The sequence below is a fragment of the Taeniopygia guttata genome, chromosome 2 (assembly GCF_048771995.1).
Source record: "Taeniopygia guttata chromosome 2, bTaeGut7.mat, whole genome shotgun sequence".
Taxonomy (NCBI): Eukaryota; Metazoa; Chordata; class Aves; order Passeriformes; family Estrildidae; genus Taeniopygia; species Taeniopygia guttata.
Window position 1 is genome coordinate 69,889,571 of NC_133026.1, and position 19,285 is coordinate 69,908,855.

At 39.9% G+C, this 19,285-nt stretch overlaps 1 long non-coding RNA gene across 2 annotated transcripts in view; it reads left to right on the forward strand.

The window, feature by feature from the left end:
* The window catches only part of LOC121469489 (uncharacterized), a 208,826-nt gene that overhangs the window by 132,727 nt on the left and 56,814 nt on the right, over positions 1-19,285 (forward strand). For both annotated transcript variants that reach the window (XR_005979580.2, XR_012053951.1), the window contains exon 4: positions 333-446. This is a non-coding gene — a long non-coding RNA (uncharacterized lncRNA). The remainder of the gene's footprint in view (positions 1-332; positions 447-19,285) is intronic.

Sequence of the window (19,285 nt, forward strand, 5' to 3'; positions counted from 1 at the left end):
AAAAGAAGTTTTAATGAGGAAGTATCCTGAATGAAATTTTGAACTTCGTCCAGCGACTGGAGAACTTGTAGTGCCTAAATGGGATTTATTGTAACTTAACAGGAAAAACCCTGAAATACAAGACTATGTAGCTGTGTAAAAGCATTGTGTTTTCTGTGATCTTACACTCATTTGACCTTGAATTAGAGCAATGTCTTTGACTTGAGTATCCATAAGACATAATATAGTATGAACAAATAGTTTTAAAGCACCTATTTTTATAATTGAATTTTTTTCATCAGTGTATAACATAAAGTTACAAAGTGCTTTTGTCCTGTTTTTCTTTATTTCAGGCTTGAGTCACAGAGAAACATGAGGATTTGCACTTCTGAAATAGGTGTGAATGGGATTGAAAGAACTAAATGGAGGATTCTGAACTCCCCTTCTTCCTGCTCCGGGAAAGATGGGTGAGTATATTATGAAATAATTTATAATTAACTCAGTCCTTACTTCAGAAGGTTTTTAGTCAAAACAGGAAGATATAATTCAGATGGCTGTATGTAAGAATGGAAGAAATTTCAGATAATACAGATACACCTCCTAATTACAAACATCAGCCTTCAGAATCTGCTGTTCTTGTTTAGTAATATGAGGGTTTCCATTAAAAAATAGTGTGAGTTTTCTGTAGTGAGTCTCACCCCTCCCACCCCCACCAGCTCTCTGATGTAAAAGTTCTGTATTTGAAAGCTTTTAGCCCAATGTCAAAGAAAGCTGAACTGACAAAATTCATTTTGCCTTTCTTGAACTGATTCTGCCACGGGCTGCTACTGGAGAAAAGTGCATGGTTGAGCTTTATTAGGCCCCTGCATGTATTTGTTAGTGAAACAGACAGGTGAGAAACAGCAGCAGAAATGTCCATGTCACACTTGGGCTGCTCCTGAAGCCTGTTGGAGTGCAGCTGGTATTAGTTAGTTAGTTAGTTAGTTCCAGTGGTTGCAAATCCAGCCTGTGTGTCTTCCTGCCTCCCTCCCTTGCTATATCGCTGCTCACAAAGGGGAGGAAAGAAACTCCAAGGCCAAACCCTGTGGGAGGATAAATGGGACTTCACTTTGGGTTGTCTTTCTCTGTCTTGCCTGTAGCTATGTGGGGCCATCATTAGAAGAGGGCACATGACCTTTCTGTGGAATTTTCTGTGGAATCTTGACATTCTAATTGCTTTTAACTTAGTGAGTATTTCACATATGTCACCTTCAGATACTGACCAGTGAATAAGATTTGTGCTTCTTAGAACAACCTGTTCAAAGTGAAAAGATACAAGTCCTGTTGGAAAAGCACATGGTCTTTAAGCCCTGGCTTTTGGCAGAGGTTTCTCACTTCTGCACCAATACATGCAAGACCATGTACGTGGTCCTGTGAATGTACCAGTGCAGAGCAAAGAGGACAAGTTTTCAATTGCAGGTGTTGCTGACCAGACAGCTCTCTCACCAAGCTGTGATACAAGAAATATTTAAGAGCTGGTAAAAATGAACCCTAAAACTGGCAGAGTGACAGCAGAATTTTTCTATTAGTTTAAACATTCTTGTAATTCTTGACTCTAGCTTATATTCATTATGTCTAAATTGTGTGCAGGGCTGAAAATGGAGGGTGCACCATCCAAAGCAGCTTTGGATGACCTTCTGAGTATTTTACTCCTGTACATGGGAGCAGGTAACACCTAAAGCAAGTATGTCTAGACAGCACTCTCAGCTTCAGAGGGTCAAAATCAAGATGATGCCAGGCTGCTTATAGCCCTGAAGGCAAAGGACATGCCTTGGGTGGTGTAGGGAGAAAAGCCAATGATATTTTTCAGTTGAAGGTGTCAGGGACAATGTCTGAGGCTTTGCCTGAAGTGGAAATAGGCAGCAGGAGCAAATATATTCTGCAGAGGAGCAGGCTGCAGCGAGGTTCAGGAGTATCCCAGCACTTGGAGGGGGTAAAAGGGTAGGCAGCAGAGCAAAGAGGGTGTCGGTGTATCAAAAGCATCTGGAGCTCAGTGGGTGAAGGACGAAAACAGATGGGAATAGTAACTTGTGTGGCTTCTCCAGAACAGAGAGTAGGATGAAAGGATGCAGTGGAAAGTGAAGTGGGTGGGAATTTTTATGTTCAACCATCTACACCAAACACTTTTTTCCCTCCAGAGATCTTTCTTGGTGGGCTGCATTTGTATCACTTCTGTTTTACTCTGGCTATTTGAAACCAAGTATTAAGGAGTCTCCCCTGCAGCTGAAAAAGAGAGGTGAAGACAAATTCAGGGGACTAGAAATCACAGCTTTCTGAATGAGGGAAAAGAGCAAAGGGATGAGAAATGTGCAGGCAATAATGAGAAAAGTGTTTTGAGGGGAAGTTTTGGAAAGTAATAGGGGAACAGGGATCTTCATCAGGAAATACACAGTGGTAAGAATTCATTTCCAGGTTTCTTGGGTTTTTTTTTTAACAGTATGATGTAAATGGCAGCTCTTCTTGGAGAGAAGGAAAAATCATTTTTCTCATCAAGGAAGTGAAGAAATCTCACTATGTTTGCTTGCTTGCCCAAAGAATGCTTTAATGTAAGTGTGGGAAAGCAATAGAAACATTTTGGCAGTAATTATTGTATTTTCTGTTTTTTGAGGGTGCTGCGTATGGTAACACAACCTAGGGTAACCATCAGCTTACATACTCACCCCTGAGTGTCTTGAGATTCTTTCTGAAAAGATGTTATTTTTTTCCCTATCTTTCATATACTGACTTAGAAAAAGCTTATGTTTTAAAACTTTACTTTGAAGTTTGTCCTGATGAAGTCTAGCCATATTCTGGCCTGAATATTCACTACTTGATGGTAAGATTAAAATGGCTGTGAACATTTTAAAGATTTGGGCTTTGCATAAGTACCTTTTATCCTGCAGCGGGTAGGATGGCTGTTTCTTGACAAGGTGTGACTCCTGCCTGAAACCAGAGCAGGTCTGAAGCTGAGCAAATAGCTCGTAAATTGGCATATTCTCTCAAAAAGGTGATCATCTTGGCAAGGTATGGGCTGGTCTGTGCTTGTGGTTGTATTAATTTTGACCTTGTATCTGCTTTTTCTTCAGCTACAGTTGTGCTTGCAAGATGTTTGTGGTATTATTTGTTTTATTATGAGGAGACTGGGGATGTTACATATATCAGAAAAGTATCCTCATCTTTCCTCATTCATTCCCTATGTGGTGTCCTATGAAGCTGGGATAGCAATTTTAACAGTCACTAAAATATGTTGATAATGTTTGCTTCCAACAGGACACTCTTCGCCTGGACATCCCATTGTCTTCCTCTTTCAACCTCTGTCTGGTTCAGTCTGAGGGCTTTGGGAGCTTGTCCTGGCTCCCCATGCCCCTGGCAGTGGTAAAAGGGAGGTGGTGCTGACAGAGCTGTCATATGGGCAGGCCTGGGATCCCCAGTGCCATAGAAAAGTGAAGGGAAAAGCAGATTCAGCTGTAGCAATCCTGACCTTTCTGGGAGCATCACACTTATCCTATATATATCCTATATGTACTATGGCAGTTCCCACTATTTGGCAGGGTGGGGCTTGCAAGGCTGATTCCAAAGCAAGGTGGCTGTGTGTTTGCAGTTTTCCACTACAAGAATCAAGTATTGGAAACTTCTATTGATTCCTGGGAGCTTTTTACTCCTGAATGTGTTTGCTAAGGAACTTGTCTCCATATGAATAGCCTAGCCATGTGTCTGTTTCTGACCCTGTCTATTCATCAATTTTGTTTTATTTTTTCAAAACAACTCAAAATATAGGTAAAACAAACATTTTATTGTATCTGTAAAGATGCTGACCTAGCATCAAATGGAAGAGTATGATGAAGTGATAAATGTTTCAAGCCCCTGGTGTTTTATCTCTGATTTTCTTTTTTTAAAAATGTTTTTCAAACTTAAGTGATTGAAAAGTTTTCCAGATCTGATAACTGCAAAGATTTCAAGTGAAACTTTTGGCTTCTATCCCAGTATGAGATCATATAAAGTGATATTAGCTGAATTTGTACCAGAGTTTGAAAAGAAAATGAAAACATGTTACTGTTAGTGTCTCTCAGGTATTTTTCAGCTATGCTGGACAAATGTTTTCTCATTGGTTAAGTTTTGAGTACCATTTGAAATGGTACTAACCTGTCTTTTTGTCTGGTTTCTGTGACAGGAGACTTTGAAAGCAATGGTCCTTGTAGGGGTATGTGTACTTAATAAGGGTAAATGTGTGTCAACTACATGTCTTTTGTGGGTCTCCCTCTCTTCAGAAATAAAATAAGATAAATAATGCCTTAAGTTAGGCATTTAGGTTACTGAACAGGGCTGAACTTCAAGGGCTGAACTTGCAAACCCAAGCAGTTGGACGCTAGAAATTTCTACATTTAAAGCTACTCATCCATCCCCTTGGTAAATATTCATTTTGATTGCCTTTAATTAGAGGATTGCGTGCTTCCCCCCTCCCCCCCACCCCCCAAGGCCTGTGTATTGTTCAGCACACAGCATGGCTAATGCTTAATGAGTGGGTAGGTTGTTGATGTTTTGTTTCTCACCATTTCTTGTATGGCTTTATTTACTGCATGGTTGGCAGATGGTGCACTGAATACAGAACTACTCATTTCCTCATGGAGATTTTCATGGCATTAACACCATAAAGAGTTACTTTACTGCATATTTTTCAGGGAATCTTAATCAGGAGTGCAAAATAAGACGTAACATGTATTTTTTTAACCAAACTCTGAGCCTTGACAGTTAATTTTCTGGAAAGAGTTGGTTACAGTAGAGTTGCCTTGGTGGAAGATCTATTAGGTTGTGTTGATTCCTCCCCCCACTTCTTTTTTGTAGCAGAAAGCAACAGCGGTCAAAGCTCCCACAGGGGCATTAGGTATCTCCATAACTCAAGTAGTTTGGTGGAAATGTTGTAAAGAGCTATAACTTCCCTCCTTCTCACCAATGTTTGCTTATTGCCATTGGTAATTGTACAGGAGAACACAGAATTTCACACATCAGAAATCTCTTCTGTAATCATAGGAGAGGATACTTTGTCCAGCAAACTGGCTCAGCAACCTGCTTCCAGCATTCAGTGCACGTTTGGGACCTGATGGAAATGAACAAAGCTTCGAAACCTACTGTAAGCTACAGGAAGAGAACCCTTCATCTGGTTTCTGTCTTGGAGGCTGTAAGCTCTTCAGGCTGGAGCCTGTGCCTTCCCATATGTCGATAGAGTATTTCAAGCACTATAGTAGTATAAACAGCAGTGGATGAGGTCATCATATATCAAACAACATAATTAAATCAGTGCTTTATTCACTGTCTGTGTCTCATTATGGCTGCCTCGTAGGTCACTCTGCAGCCTTGGAGATCGTGTAAGAACTAGAATGTTGCAACAGCCCTTGCAGAAACATTTTCTTTGAAGTTGGTGCTATTCACTTAGAGACCAATCTTCATAAAAATTTACTTTTGTAAAATGTGGTGCTATTTTGAAAAACATGTGTAAAAGGGAAACACTTACTATTGATTTTTTTTCCCATAAATTGTCATGCACAAATGTCAGCTGCTGATCACATGATTGTGATGGGATTTCTTGACTGATTAGAGGTCTGAAAACAATCAAGTAGATGGTGTATTAGGAAAAAAAACAGGTTTCTCAGAGGGGAACACAAGCTTAAAATGCCTGCAAAGCAACCAGATTTCAGTCATTGGCATGAAATTGGCATTTTTTAAAGTGAAGTGATGCTTTGTTTTGGCCGCTACTTTAAAGTGCATTCCCTGTAAAACAATATAGGAAAATATTTTAAGATGCTCCTTCCCCCTTTTGCCGTTCTGGTATCCATACTTTAAATCTTCTGTTATATCAACACCTATAAGTGTTTTATATAGATCCTTATGTGTGTTTTACAAGGAAGTAGGCTACCAATTTTGTCTGAGCGGTAAGGTACTTTGAAGTCTGAAGTCATAATAAGATATGCACGTAAGCCTCGTGCCTCACCACGTATGATGCCGTGGGCATGTGTTATTGCTTACCTATGCCTTAATTACTGTACACATGTAGCTACAGGAATATATCCATATGGTTTTCCTACTGTAAACTTTCAGGTGACTTGCTAATCTAGGCCAGTACTCAGAAGCAAGGGCTGGTCTGAGATCTCAGTAATTACAAAGCCGGCATACAAATTTCGGCAGTAAGGCTCTCCCAGATCCACTTGAAATCAGGTTACATTTATACATTCATATTCTGTCTTCTTTTTTGGATAGCAGCCCAATAGCATGCAAAGTTGTTACGTTGTTGCTTGACCCACTCTATCCCAGTCTTGCTGCCAAGGAAAAAAGAGGAAAAGGTATTCAGGACTTATGTTATCTTTGCTTTGCCATAAGTGAAAGAGATTTTTTTCCTACTTTTTTTTTTTTTTTTTTTTTTTTTTAATCTGGGGGTTTCCTGAATTAATTAATATTTACTGAAATAATACATGTTCTTCCTCCCTGAAGTTTTTCTATTTGTCTCTGGTACTTTTCCTCTCTGCCAGTAGTGACAGCTCGAACCATGCATGGGTACCATGCATTAGGGGATAATCTTTGCTAATCTTGAACCTCTGAAAGTAGGAAAGTTAAGAGAGATCACAGGCAGCTCTCTGATGTTCTGCAGTACAGGTGGGGTCCAGAAATCAAATGTAAAAGCAAAGTTGTGCTGCTCAACCAAATACCCTCATTGAGAGTGGAGGACATCTGCCAGCTGGGCTGCCTCTGGGGCTTGTTTGCCCTCCAAAGCACTCCCAGAAACCTGCTGCAGAGATGGGAGGTGGGGATGATGATGAGGAGAGTTTTGCAGGATCCTGCTGGAGGTTCGACTCAGTAGTTCCTGCTAGGTAGCTGCCCTGCTGGGAAGACTAGCCTGGCAGGGTAGGAAAGCTGAGGGAGGGGCAGAAAAGACTATTTACCCCCAGGCAGAGCTGGAAATCACCTGGCTCCTGCTCAGCTAGTGAAACAACAGCAAGGAGAAAAGTCTGTCATCCTGCCTGAAGACGGGTTAATGTGGTTCTGGGGTGCTAGGGAGAAGTCAGTTCTGCTAAGTCTGCTCTTAATAAGAACCCTGCTGTTCCTAACCTTTTCTTTTTTCCAGTAACATCCTCCAAACAGGAGTTAAAAGAAGATCAGTGGCAGACAACAGAAGCATGGACTGCTCAGTACTTATAATTTCTAGTCTTCAAAATATAACTTCAATTTTATTATGTTGTCTTAGTGGCTTGATTGTTGACTGGTTAGGCACTTGGTAAACCTCCAAATAAAAATAATAGATGCTTCTGTTGATTTTGCACTGTTTGTTTTTTTTTTTTTCTTTGTTCATATTTTGCTATTCTTCTGTGATTCTTTTTTAAAACAGCCAGAGTAAAACAGAAGTGATAAACTTTAATTTAGAGGTGTTAGCAAGAAGTGGCTCACCCTGATAAGGGTCATCCAGGTTTCACTGGTTCTTTGTTATAATCCACTACCCACTGTGGTTTATCCTCTCTTAGTATTACTTCTGTAATATTTGCTATCATCTCTGTGCAGATGATAGCTTAATACTTACAAATGACCTGAATATAATGGATGTCAAACCAAAAAAAAACCCTCTAAAAGCATAAACCTATGAGAAGACAAGGACAAAACTGGCAAGCTTATTAGGGCAAGTGTGAACAAGTGTTGGATAGGAAGAAAAAGTGTGGGTTTTATTGGGTTTTTTTGGGTTTTTTTTTATTCTTTTCCTACAGGGGCACAATTCTCATTTCTATTTGCAGTCATCTAGGCAAGCTGAGGTGTGTTGAGTGCAAGGCCTAATTGCTTGTGCACTGCATGCTGTGCCTACACAGCTTTCAACTGGGAGCCAGCTTGGAGCACAGGCAAAGCAAGCTCAGGTCTGTCCATACCTGCCTGCATACAGAGATCCTCAGAAGAAAGCAGAGACACCAATTTTCTCTTTATTACTGCATTACACCAGAGGCAAATTCTCTAATTAAAATTTGCAGTTAGCGTGGTGTGCTATAAGTGCTGTAAATTTTGGTCATGTCAAGACTTCCTGGCGGTGGGAGGAGAGGCCCAGAGAAGCCAGTGAGTGCAAACAAGGGCTCTTGTGTAGATGGCTGCAGCAGCCCAGCCCTTGTGTCCCATCCATGCTATTAAGGCACCACCTATGGTGCTTTGTACCAGGAAGATTACCCAATAGCTTAAGAGAAAATGTCAGTAATGCTGCGTAGTGGAGGAATTAAGATCTGCCCTGTCCTGAAAGAGGTTCTAGTCATATCTTCCTATTCACTAGGCTCCCATGGGAAAAGGTGCTTGACAAGGCTCAAAACAGCCTTTCTGTTGTCTTTGCCTTGGTGCATTGCTTCCATTCATCTGACACAGTAGGGAAAAACCTCTTAACTAGGACAATAAGGATGGCAACATTAAGAAAGATGCATTTTAATAAAGGGATTAGAGAACAGATTTGCATATCTTACAACTAGTGAAATACAAACTTGGAAAGTGAATAGTTTTCTAAACAGGTTATGATTTTTAGCTTCTCAATCACTGTGTTAATTTACTTTGAAATTATGACTTTCATGATGACTATTGAAATGCCATCCCAGGTTGCTGTCTTCTGCTTGCTTTTAGGATCTATATGGCTGAGAAAATACTGTCCTACACTGTGCTGGTTCCACCCCTGCCTATAGACCAAGGAAGAATGTCTGGTTACTTTCCTTTCTGGGATGGGAGAACTTGATCGTATGAGGTCAAAAAAGGTGCTGGCTGGCATGTAGTTACCTTTTCCTTCTAGGAGGATGCTTTTCTCTTGGGCAGGCTGGGCAGAAAGCTGTGGGTCTGGGTGTCGAGAGCGTTTCAGCAGTCTATGTTTGAGAGGGAGGAGCAGAATGGGATAGTATTAATGTGAAGCCCTTACTTCCTGCCACACTGTATTTGACCTGACATATGCAGCTGACAAAACATCACCATGGGCGTTGCCAGTGTTTTCTTTTAATATTAAATTTGGGGAAAAAAAGTTAATAACTGTTTTCTTCTTAAAAGGAAGGAGAAAACCCCAAAGGATCTTGGCTGGCTCCGCATGCCCTATAGGTATGTCTGGTTGTTTCTGATGAACAAGGTGCTGTCCTCCTGTTTACCTTTCTCAAAGGAAGTGTCTGTTGACATAGTCTGCATTTCAATCATCTTTATTATACAGCTCTCTGGGAAGCCTCCGGGGCAAGTCAAGCCAGCCCTGAAAGAAGCTTCTTGGTCACAAAGAGAGGAGAGTCAGAACAGACACCCACAGTTTGTATTTCTTTATTTGCAGAGATCTCTGCCCTGATAACCTCAGACCCCAGAGCAGCTGAAGTTGGCTGAGTTTAGAGTGGTTCTGAGGCACGGTGGGCAGGTCTCCAAGTGGCTGCTGTATCCACCCATGCACTGCAGCCAGGATGGACCTGGGTGTGCCGATGGTGCTGTCAGAGAGCTGGCTTCAATGTCCAGCTTAGTGGAGGCTGGGTTTCCCTGCAGGGGGAGAGCTAGCTTGGGTGCTTCCAGGCTGAGAGGCATCTTTCCCCCACTCATGTCCCTCAGGTTTTCTGTGGATGCCTCATCATGCTTGGTGCCCTTAGTGTGGCTCAAACGCTCACAAAGCTTCACATGCCATTACCTGTGACAGAATTATTCACTGAGTGTCATCCAAAGCCTTGTGCGGTGTGGGTTTTTGTTAGTGTCTAGAAAGCTGGCTCCTGAATTCAGTAGAGAACTGCTGTTCATTGTGCCATCAAAGCTGTCTGTTAATATAAGCATGAGGAGAGAATTTAATTTCAGATTGAAGTTTATGCATCAGAATGGAACCTTTGTGGGTAAGCGAACTGTGGATGATTAGCATGATGTTTTGGAAGTGTGCAGTATTATTCCATGCTCGTGTGTTTGGAATAGGTGAAGTGGCTTTGGCTTGCACTGATGTGATATTTTCCTCTAGTGCTCAGTGATGAGCTCTAGGTAGATGCTTGTGAAAATGATGCTACACAAAGAGCATCCATCTTCTTGGCAAAAGGTGAGGCCCTGACTGGCCTCAATGTGCCCTCGAGGTCTCTTTCTCCAAACCTGTGCAGCTGCTGACACCTCTGAGAGGCTAAATCCATCCATCTTTTGGAAGAAGAATGGCTTTCTACTGCACTAACAGAGAGTGAGTTATAAACCTTCCTCTCTCAAGTTTTCTGCTGTCCGAATGTGGAAATTTATTTTATCTTTGATAGTTCCTATCTTAAGCCAGCTGCAGTTCTATCAAAAATTGTTGCCCAGAAAAGCTACAGATAGCTGAGAAACAGTGTCTGGGTGGCCCAGTTGTCAAGTGTAAGGTGGTACTTGTGGTGCATGGGGAGCTGCCTAACAGCTGAATATTCAAGTATCAATTAAAATAATTTGCAGCGTCATGCACTAATGATGAAAGTAGCTTGTGTCTTTATTGTAGCTGAAGATTTCAAGGGCCAAATCCACTGGAAATACAAACAGTGGTGCAAATTATATGTTAGAGCACAATTGTTTCCCTGCAGGCTATAAATAACTCCTATTTTAAGACACTGGGGGTTATTTGTCTCCTGTGGGACAGACTGTATTCTGTGGTGTAGCTGACCAGAAAATGGTTGTTAGTAATAAAGTGGTGTAATTTGCATTGATTTATTATTCATTGGCTGTGCAGATCAAGTGCAGCTTACTCAGCAAGAGGGATTGATACCAAATTCTTTTGTCGTTTAAACAAATATCCCTGCTGAGTATAAGTGAGAGATGAAATTGTTACAGAAGAATGGTATTATCAGACACCTTCTAGCTTGTAACTCTCTAAAATCTAGATCAAACTTACTGAGAATTTGACTCCAAACTTACTTTTGAGCTACCTAGGTAAACAGGGTTTGATAACTATTGAAGGTAAATGCATATTAAAAAAAAAAAAAGGTAATTCCTTTGTAATTTAGACTTTGTCTAAATTTCCCACACCGTGAAATACGCACATCCTGCTTTGGAAGTTCTAGTGATTGTATCTGGCAACCTGCACCTATAATAATAGGCCTTTATTGGCTGCTGTTTTTAGTGTGGGCAAAATTATTTTAAGCATAGGACATGATCATTCTTATAAGGATTTTGTCTGAAAATGTTAGCTTCAGAGCTTCCAGGTATTTTGAGTCATTGATTGATGTGAGAATGATGTTATCAATGTGTACTTAGATGTTCCTCTGAAAACTATACCTCTTGGAAGAAAGCTACTTAAAATACTGTTTGTTGGATTTCTTTTTTCTTGCTCCTCACCTTTTAGATCAGTTTTCTATTTGTGGTGGTTGTGGGAGAAAATCTGGAAATATTAATCAAATGCTTCCTCCAAAAACCAGAGGAATATATTTCTTAAGTGTTATTTTTAAGTTATTCCTGGGGGAAGGGAGGATGTTTTATGTTCAGATTCATTATCTTCAGGTGTGCATGGCCATTGCTGCAGGTGCTGAACCATCCCATTCTTCCCTGAACTATTATCAGCAATGATTTCACAGATTATTCTGCAATTCCACTGTGATTTGGCTAAGCAAAAAAGTAAAATTAGTTACAACATGGGAGGTAAAGCAATGCTGGAGGAAATTCTTAGAGGTTTTATGGTTATAATTTTTTCTTTGTACATAGACTGAGGATCAGTCTCCCTCCACAAGTCCTCATCTACAATCAGCCTTTGAATAAACACTCCCTGTCCTGCCATGGGAGTTGCTGTTTGCAGCCTGGAGTGAACTGATGGAAAGAGTGCTGTAACTATAAATTACTCTTTTTGGGCCAATTGTTCTGGGCAATCTGAACAAAATAATAGTCTTGGAACTTAAATGTTCTCCTAAAAGAATCATGTCCTAGTCATTTTAAACTGAACTATTTTGCAGCATATTCCTTCACATTTTTGCTAAAGGTTAACAAAATTGTTTAGACAGCTCTAGTTGGTGCACATCAATCTACTCTACAACCAGCTGATTAATGTGACTGATTTCTGCGGTGAATTTCTCTAATCACTTTTTATTTACAAACTGGGGTGGTTCTGTTTAAAGCAGCTATGCTGTGAGTGTTCATCCATCTTAAAAGTTCATTCCTTGACTGAGTAAGTTTAGGAAACACAAATCTAATGAACCTCTGTGACAAACAGTGCCCATAAAAGAAGAGGTCATATGCAACATCTCTGGTAGTGTTAATCCCTCCTGTCATCTCCTACAGACATAGTAAAATAAAATAAATTCTTGAAGTAAAGGGAAAGGAAATCATAACGAGTGTAGGCAAATGAGAGAAACAGTTACTCTGGAGCCTGCAAGGAGCTGCACAGGAAGCCAGGAAACTGTGGATTTTCATTATCCAGGCTATTAGCTGACAACTGGTGATGCAAAATAGTCTACAGCTTTTTTTTTGAGAAATTATTTAAACCTCATAGACTTACTCTGCTGGCAATTACAGAGGTTTTGTCTTTAGAAATAAGTTAAATTATTCAGTCTTTCTTCAAGTGGATTTAGGCATTAGGCCGATGTCTGTGCTGTGATACATTGTGCTTCATTACATACTACAAGTGCTGAATCCCTCTGCATGTTTATTCTGTTGGTAAATATCACCCTAACTGGTATTACACAAACTTCTTCCAATGGTAAACATAAGAAATATTCAGCAGCTGTGTGTCCCTATAGGGAACTCAGTTGGACAGAGCCCACAGGTATTAGGATGCAGTGTAAGCAAAACTATTCACTTTATATTGACAAGCCAGTATAGCTCTGTGGAATTATAGCATGGCAGAAACAAATCTCAAAGGTTTTGAAAGGTCAGATCTGTTCTACAGAATGTCAGCATAAGTTGTGGCATGCTGCTGATTTGGAAACAAAAAATCATGTAGGTGGGTATGTTAATATTTAATTAATTATTTAAAGACTTCTGAGAATCCCTTAGCCACCTTCAGCAGTCACTGTGCTTTTTACTTTCAAAGAAAGCATATTTTCCCTACACTTTTATGACTTGTTTCCTTCAATCACTATGTATGTCTGTGAGGATATTCTACACATGGCTTTCAGTGTAGGAATAATTCTGCAGGTTTCCTTTTACTCTCTTTACCTTCTCTTCTGATGACTCAGATGTGTTTGTGATATTTCCTAGTGGTGATTTCACCAGTTCATTAAGGCTTAGGTTACAGATCAAAATTCTGACCAATGTCACCTTCAGTTTGACTTTGCTTTTAGCATCTCTCACAAAAAAAGTTATCTGGTGTTTTTGGATACTTGAGGACTTAAGAAACTGCTAAAGCTCTTGCCCCATCTCTCTTCACCTTGTGATTCTCTCTCTCTGCCTTGTTACTTTCCTGTTTTGGCATGTGCTCTTTCAACCTGTTACTGTCCCTTTAGACTGCTTCTACAAAAAGTCTTCTAGCCATATCGCCTTAATTATTTTATTCTAAATTTCCCTATACTTTGCACTGCCTTAAACAAAAATGAACTATATTTTAGGAGCACTTAACATTATATCTTTATTTTATCTGCAATTTGTACAATTTTTGGAGACTGACTCTTGATCTCCACCAGCCCATGGTACCTTCCTCCCTCAGATTTTTGCTGCAATTTAAAGTGGAACTTCAGTGGTTTTGCTCTTTCTTAGAGCAAACCTCATCAAGATATGCAGATCCCTTTCCATTTATACTCTTGCTATGATTTATGCAGAAAATCTGGATTCTGGTGATTAGAATTCTCCCAGTTCCTAGAGAAGGCAAATTGGCAGATGAGTGAAAAGCTTGGACTGTGTTTCTTCTGGGTTGCATTCAAGAAATTAGAATATTTCTTAAGGGATAGTCTGTTTCACTGTGTGGAGTGGCAGTAATTTTTGCTGATGCTGTTACAGCAGTTGAATATGTCAAGAAAAGATGGGAAAGGATCTGAAGATGGTCACATGATATTCATGCCTGGCTTTAGTGTGCAGGATGTCAAAAAGTGAGAAAATATACTAATGGATAATGAAAGAAGAGTATAAGTGATAGAAATGACAGCGATATTAACTGGACTATGAGGTCATTTAATGAAAAGTTTGTGCTTAACTTGACAAGGTGGTTGGTTGTGGTCAGTTAAAAGCAAGGAAAAGGTTTGTACTTAAATACCAGGTTGTTAGGGAAGGAGAATCTGAACTACTGTGTGTGAAGACAGATGTTGTAGAGAACAATAGGTGCATAGCAGAATAATAATCTTGCTGGAAAAGTACTTACTGTGTCCAGGAAGAACACTAAGAGAAAGTAGTAGACTGTCCATGAGTGTAACTGTGAAATATCACTAAAAAAAAACCAAGTCACCCTACCCCCTCCCCACAAACATAAGAAGAAAGGACATAGTGAATAAAAGAGTATTTGTTCTGGTTTTAGAAGCTAATAATGAGATCATAGAAAAGCTAGACTTGGGAAGTACCTTAAGATCAAGTGATCAGGAATCGATTTAATTAAAATGAAGGGAGGATTAAAAGTTTGTCCTTAATTAAAATTTGTCTTTGAGAGATAGCTAATGTGAGTTTCGCAAGCTGCTGTTAATGCAAGTTGGCTGCTCTGAGAACTCATGGACCTTAATAGTGCAGAAACTGGGAGGTTTTGCAAGTACTCCAGCAGTCTGAATTTTACATCCCAAGGAAAGATATGAAGTTGTCAGAAAAGGGTGAAAGTTAGAGTTGCTAGAACTAAGGCTGAATGGAAGCTAACAAGTGATATTTATATGCATAGAAAAAGAACATTTGAATCATATAAATAGCTTTCAAATAGCAAGAGAACTAGTATGTAACCTGCTGCTCATGCAGGGATTAATTTAGAAATGGGATGTATGAAAAATCCAACCCCCTCTCATATCTGTCCGAGGAAACCCATGTGGTGGCCACTGGGAGAAAAAATAATCTGAATGTGATGGAAAGAAAGCTTGAATATGGCAGTGCTCCTGAATTGCATTGGAATAGATAAACTTTGTAAGTGCACACTCAGAAATTGAAGGTATGAATGCAAGGATTTTTATCAGATCCTTCAACATGCACTGACCACCTCTGGTTTGTGCTTAATTGTGTCTGCTATCTAGGGCAGGAGTAGTTTTGTGGTGCCACATTGTGGCACTGGCAGTGTACTTGGCATTGTGGTTCTTGAGTGTCATTGTATCAGTTCAGGAAAGTTTTAAGTATGTAAACTTAAGGGACAAGTTGAAAAAGTGTGAAAAGAACATTAAACGTGATGCTGTGCTAGGAAACTGAAGGGTTTACTTGAAGGTTTTCTGCATAACATGACCAGCTATTGTACCTTTTCTGCCCTGTGGAAGGCAGTGGCATTTTTGGGACACTCAGGGGGAGAATGCTCTCAGACTATTTAAAATAAAGAGTGAGAGCTTTAAGATGCTGAGACTGGAAGAAAATGACTGAAAGGGTATGAGAGAACTTGGTGCTCAGAAGGAGAGAATGAAATATCACAAATGATGTTAAATTTACTGTCCAAGCAACTCCCAGAGTTGGCATAAATTAAAGGAAGGGGAGGAAGTTTTGTAGGGAAAGCCTTTAGTGTCAGGGGAAGTTAATTTATGTTTATGGCAAAATGTAGAGTTTGAAAATTTGGGAGGTAAAATGACACGTGTTTAAGTGCAAAGGAGATATCCTGGCAGGTGAAAAGGTGTGTCTAACAACATGGTTTCATAAGCTTCTCAATCTGATCTAAGGCTCCTGGTCTGAAACATCAGTGCAGAAGTGACTCCTAAAGAGATCCCTTAATTGTGTTAAACTGGGAAGAATACTGTGGCAGTGGCAGAGCTTTCAAAATGCCCATCAAATGTAGTGGGCAGAAGAGAGAAGTATCATTACAGGAAAGATAGAGACTGAATTGAAATCTCAGTGAGGATGAGATGTCAGAGTGAGGATGATGACCAGCAATATCGAAAGAACCAGAAGGGCCGTGTAAAGTGCTTTCATTCAAAGGGAAACGGTGGAAACTGGGCTGGACATGATTCAGGATAGAGTTGGAAGAGAGGAAGTGGCTTTAGAGAGTGCAGTGGCTTTAGCCTGCACTTGCAACAAGCCTGCAGACAAGGGAAAGGAGGAAAAGACCTGCTGAAATAGGTAGGGCTAACTTCTTGTGGGTATTGAAGAGGGGGAACAGAGTGAGAGACAGAGCAGTAAGTGGGAACTAAGCTTGGCTGAAACAGAAATGTGTGGTCAAAGACAAATAGAAGAGGTTAAAGAACACAGATGAAGTTGAATAGCCTATAGGCTCTGTGTGGTGATGTTTTAACAAACTGTCTTTTTGATACGAATTGGCAAAATCCAATGAGAGAATCAGAAATACCAGCAGCTTCATGGTTAATGAAGCAGAAACTGGCTAAACAAATGTTTTTCTCCAGTTAGTGGTAACTGATCTGGAGCAGCAAGGTGCTGCTGCTTGGTTTTCCCTCTTTTCCCCTGCATGGCCGCAGCAGCCAGCCGGGCACGGTGCCGGCGTGTGCCCTGCTGCGGGGCACGCTCGGCTCTGGAAGGGGAGCCATGCATCCAGACTTCAGGGGCTGCACAGCCTAATTGTCTGGCTCTGCTCCAGCTGGTGATTGACCCAATAAACTCTAATGAATCTGGATTCCTGCAGTCTGATTTGCTTCCTCTCCTGGTTATGTGCCTCTCAGTCCATGAAGAGCTGAAACCTGAGTGCTGGCTTTGACAAAGGGAGTGAGAGAGGGGGAAGCAGGGGAAGAAAAGACAGATAACAGCCGAATGTAATCAGTGTTTTATTACCATCCTCAGGAAGTGGGAATGGCTTTAAAAAAGAAAAGTAGTGGGTTGGAGCAAAGAAAGTTAGTTATGGTGAGGTTATTTGACAGGAAATTACAAAATACAAACAGACAGAAGAAACACATTTTAAAACAGTGTAGGAAATCTCAAGTTACTTCACTGTGTATATTCAAAACCCTCAAAGCAAAGGCTGAAAATAGCAGTTTAAACAAAAGCTATCTTATCTGATAAAGGCATTTCAAGCACAAAAGGAAATTTATATATTGGGTTGACAGTCTTAAAATAAACTGATTGTCTTGATAACACCATAGATTTAATTGTGGGAAAAAATTGGGTTCATTTGTATGACCTGCAGACACAGTAAATTCCCGTGTAAATTAATTCGTTTTCTTTTTGTGTACCTTTCTTGTCTCCTAAGCAGTGTTTATCAATGTTTTCCAGAAATTGTAAAGGTAGATTTATGCATGTAGGACAAGACTGATAAATATGTGCATAATTTTTAGAATTCCATGCAGACCAGATACAATTCATTTCCTGTGCTGCTGGATGGAAGCATATTAATGATACTTCAGCAAGTAGCATTCAGATTCAGAAAGATTTTGGCAGAAATACATTGTTTTGGGATGAGGGTAAAATTTCCAGTACTAGTGATCAGAATTATTATTTTATTAATATCATTCTTATTAGATTTGTGACAAGGTTTTGAATACTTGTGGGTCTTTTCACTTTCTGTGAGGAAAGGAAACCATTCTGTTACCAAAACACCTTTATCCTGTTGAGATTTCGAATAAACATCACATCCGTATAGATATGTGTCCTTCTAGTGAGATAGGGTATGTGTTACAGGGTTGAAACAATTTGATTTGCTGTGAGAGAGGGAGCAAGGAGAAGGGGAGGAAGTAACAAATGATCTATTAGATTATTACAGGTCCGATCTAAGGCTTTGAATGCTGTGTGACAAAATATCTCACTTTCTTTTGACTGGAGCAGTGAGAAGAAGCATTAAGAGGTTTCTAGGTACACCTGCCTGGCTGCCATGACTTGGATCTTTGTGTTGCCTTCAGCTTCTTGCTCAGCAGGCTGCATATCTAACAGGGTATTACAGTTCTGCACCTCATCATACCTGCTCAGGCCTGGGAGATGTGTACGTCTGGGATTTTTTTCCCCCAGTTCATTTGTCTGCTGTGCCTGTAACTCCCTACTGCTAACACTGCTGAGCCTTCACAGTCAATGAACACAGCAAAATAAATTCTGGTGGGAGGGCACTTGCTTACTGAGTGCTGAGTTGGAAGGTGGTGAGGTGCACCATGGCTTTACTCTGGCTAGGTTAGGTACATAGATATTTCCATCTGTACTTAAGTATTTCCTTTTTGACGTGATCCATGTGTGCCTGGAGATCTGTTAGGGACCAGAGTGTTCAGAGGGTTTCACTGGAGTATAGCACAAAGATGAGTACACACCACCTTATGTTGAGGAACACAAGACTGTGGGGCCTGGTTGCGTCTTATTGCTGGAAAATCTTGCTAGGAGTCCTATAGAACTGTCAGGCGCTGATGGGGGTTTTACTCTGCTTAAAAGAGAACTATCAGCTGACAATGAGCTGTGAGGATTGGGTCACAGTATAAATTTTCTGAACTTGTGATTGTTGGGGTTTGCACTCAAAATAAATAGAAATTACACCTGTGCAGGATTTTCTATTGATTTATGTCTTATTTAAATGACCTCTTTAACAGGATTTCATAACTCAATCAGGTGACTTCACGAGGGAAAGCTGTGGGAGGAAAGTAACTTCCTCCTTTAAAATGGGTGAGTGTTGATGTGAATATGAATTGCTAATCCAAAACAGTGAGCCTTAAAAAAAAAAAAAGGAAAATAAAAAAAGAAACAGCACTTAAGTATCTTTCCAAAATGCTTATATTGAGTGCATGGAAAAACAGGTAAAAGAACAATTCCGGACTGGTTTTGTCATTAGATTTTGGAGTATTTTTCTTTTATTTTCTTTTCTTTTTTTTTTTTTTTTTGTGCTGAAATCCTCTACAGTTACTCATTGATACAATTCTGAAATTTAGATGTGGTATTGTAGTAAAAAGAGATCAATAAATTGTAGTGTCCTATAGTTAGCTCTCAGAATGCTGATCCAAGTATTGGGAACTTCTCTTTTTCCCACTTGTTTTTTCAGCAACAATCAATACCAACTGACACAGCTAATAGAAGATTTTCTTAGGGTTAAAGAGTTTGCATCAAAATTAACACCTCTTTAATTATTCTAAGATAATTAAAACAAAATGTTGGCTATTACTATGACCCATCTTTTACAATCAGATCTTTCCTTTTTTTTTTTGAAAGTTTAGATATGTATGAATGATATTTAAAGAGATTCCAGGTGATCATGATGCTACATAATTTTCTTTCTGTCTTAGTGCTATTTTATAGCTATTATTTTATATATGTAAAAAATGGAAAATTGGGTTCTGGAGATGGAAAGTTATTGCCTTACAACAATTCCTATCACAGGTTATTATTATGACCAGGT